Raw genomic sequence first — 3,557 nt, forward strand, 5'->3', positions numbered from 1 at the left:
GGAAGCTGTGTAATGTGTCTGGGTCAACAGAGAGGGGAGGAAGCTGTGTAATGTGTCTGGGTCAACAGAGAGGGAAGGAAGCTGTGTAATGTGTCTGGGTCAACAGTGATGGGAGGAAGCTGTGTAATGTGTCTGGGTCAACAGAGAGGGGAGGAAGCTGTGTAATGTGGCTGGGTCAACAGAGAGGGGAGGAGAGCTGTGTAATGTGTCTGGGTCAACAGAGAGGGGAGGAAGCTGTGTAATGTGTCTGGGTCAACAGAGAGGGGAGGAAGCTGTGTAATGTGTCTGGGTCAACAGAGAGGGGAGGAAGCTGTGTAATGTGTCTGGGTCAACAGAGAGGGGAGGAAGCTGTGTAATGTGTCTGGGTCAACAGAGAGGGGAGGAGAGCTGTGTAATGTGTCTGGGTCAACAGAGAGGGGAGGAAGCTGTGTAATGTGTCTGGGTCAACAGAGATGAGAGGAGAGCTGTGTAATGTGTCTGGGTCAACAGAGATGAGAGGAGAGCTGTGTAATGTGTCTGGGTCAACAGAGATGAGAAGAGAGCTGTGTAATGTGTCTGGGTCAACAGAGAGGGGAGGAAGCTGTGTAATGTGTCTGGGTCAACAGAGAGGGAGGAAGCTGTGTAGTGTGTCTGGGTCAACAGAGAGGGAGGAAGTTGTAAAGCATGCCCGGTGAACAGAGAGCAACATAGTGCTGGACCCAGATACACTTCGTTACTACACTAATCTTGCCCAGTCATTTCCTGTGGGCAAACAAGGCCCTATTGTCATCTGTCTGCATGCACACACACACACACACACACAGAGAGGGAGCGCAAAAGAGAGAGAGAGGAAAAGAGAGAGAGAGGAAAAGAGAGAGAGCGAGAGCAACAGAGAGAGAGAGAGAGCGCATGAGAGAGAAAGCAAAAGAGAGAGAGAGGAAAAGAAAGAGAGAGAGAAAGAGATACGATGTGAGGACAGGAGACAGAATATAAAATGTACATTTCCCCTTCGCTACATAAAAACATGGCCGGCACTGACAAAATTTATTTCCATAATGAGTCCAGCATGGTGTGCATATGGGGCATTATCTTTGCCTCGGCAGGGACTGAGCATGTGAAATGAGTTGCTCTAGTTGCCTCTCTAGGGTTCCTGTCAGATGTATCCCCCGGTCTTGACATGAAACACGGAATATTCCAGCTGCGCGGGCGGGCTCCTTTATTCAACATTGATGACATGTCCCTGTCTAATGGAGGACGAACCCATTTCAAAAGAAGAAACAACACTACTGTAATGAGGACACACAGCATTGTTGTGCATCAGACATTATATAGGCAGGTCCGGCCCCAACCCTGTGTATGGGCCTGCGGTAATGCTATGTCTACCTGGTGGACTATTTAGAAGGGCACAAATGTGCTAGCTTCATGTTGTGTTGTTGTATATGGCTGTGGGAAAAAAAATACAGCTTCTGAAGTAGCTAAATACATTCATACTGTCGTCACAATCTTTATTTACACTGCATGTATTTGTCTCCCCAAAAAACAGCGGTAGAATGTTCCTGATCATCTCTGTTTCTTCTTCTCTGGGATAGAGCTATTTTTTGCTAAACTCTCTTGATTCCAATTCAGGAAATAGACTAATTGAAGCAGGAGGACCAATCTGTTTGTTTGAGTCTAGTGAACCTTTAGGGCCCCAAACTCGGTTCAAGTAGTGTATTCTAACTTTAACAACATAATGTCCAGCCCATGTTGTTGGAACGTTTTGATTAATACAGTTTACAACATGTCATATGTCTCATGAATGATCATTGATTTGGTCATCAGTTTTATGTAAAATTGGTGTGTGTACTTCCTAGGGGTCATCAGGGGGTCACCAGGGGTTTGACATAAGTAGACAGTAAATGTACAGGTAACATGATACGGGCTGATACTTCTTAAAACAGAAACAGAAATATGTTTGATTTTTAAGTTCCTGCTTTACTGAAAACGTCAATATATGTACTTTGTTGATGAATACATCCATACAAACATCATGCAGTAGACATGACATGACATGACATTACAGGGAAACTAATTATCCACGGTTGACAAGACCGATGATACATGGTGTGGTGAAGAAAACTGCCATCAAAAGTATCTCCCCTCTGAAAACACACACAGACCTGCTACCTTATCGTTCTGCCTGAAGCTGTAGAACCCTGACCTGTTCACCAGACCTGCTGCCTTGTCGTTCTGCCTGAAGCTGTAGAACCCTGACCTGTTCACCAGACCTGCTACCTTGTCGTACTGCCTGAAGCTGTAGAACCCTGACCTGTTCACCAGACCTGCTACCTTGTCGTTCTGCCTGAAGCTGTAGAACCCTGACGTGTTCACCAGACCTGCTACCTTGTCGTTCTGCCTGAAGCTGTAGAACCCTGACCTGTTCACCAGACCTGCTGCCTTGTCGTTCTGCCTGAAGCTGTAGAACCCTGACCTGTTCACCAGACCTGCTGCCTTGTCGTTCTGCCTGAAGCTGTAGAACCCTGACCTGTTCACCAGACCTGCTACCTTGTCGTTCTGCCTGAAGCTGTAGAACCCTGACCTGTTCACCAGACCTGCTACCTTGTCGTTCTGCCTGAAGCTGTAGAACCCTGACGTGTTCACCAGACCTACTACCTTGTCGTTCTGCCTGAAGCTGTAGAACCCTGACCTGTTCACCAGACATGCTACCTTGTCGTTCTGCCTGAAGCTGTAGAACCCTGACCTGTTCACCAGACATGCTACCTTGTCGTACTGCCTGAAGCTGTAGAACCCTGACCTGTTCACCAGACCTGCTACCTTGTCGTTCTGCCTGAAGCTGTAGAACCCTGGCCTGTTCACCAGACCTGCTACCTTGTCGTTCTGCCTGAAGCTGTAGAACCCTGACCTGTTCACCAGACCTACTACTTTGTCGTTCTGCTGCTCCTGAAGCTGTAGAACCCTGACCTGTTCACCAGACCTTCTACCTTGTCGTTCTGCTGCTCCTGAAGCTGTAGAACCCTGACCTGTTCACAGACCTGCTGCCTTGTCGTTCTGCCTGAAGCTGTAGAACCCTGACCTGTTCACAGACCTGCTACCTTGTAGTTCTGCCTGAAGCTGTAGAACCCTGACCTGTTCACAGACCTGCTACCTTGTCGTTCTGCCTGAAGCTGTAGAACTCTGACCTGTTCACAGACCTGCTGCCTTGTCGTTCTGCCTGAAGCTGTAGAACCCTGACCTGTTCACAGACCTGCTGCCTTGTCGTTCTGCCTGAAGCTGTAGAACCCTGACCTGTTCACAGACCTGCTACCTTGTCGTTCTGCCTGAAGCTGTAGAACTCTGACCTGTTCACAGACCTGCTGCCTTGTCGTTCTGCCTGAAGCTGTAGAACCCTGACCTGTTCACAGACCTGCTGCCTTGTCGTTCTGCCTGAAGCTGTAGAACCCTGACCTGTTCACAGACCTGCTACCTTATCGTTCTGCCTGAAGCTGTAGAACCCTGACCTGTTCACCAGACCTGCTACCTTGTCGTTCTGCCTGAAGCTGTAGAACCCTGGCCTGTTCACCAGACCTGCTACCTTGTCG

Source organism: Salvelinus fontinalis, chromosome 7, assembly GCF_029448725.1.
Source record: "Salvelinus fontinalis isolate EN_2023a chromosome 7, ASM2944872v1, whole genome shotgun sequence".
Lineage (NCBI taxonomy): Eukaryota > Metazoa > Chordata > Actinopteri > Salmoniformes > Salmonidae > Salvelinus > Salvelinus fontinalis.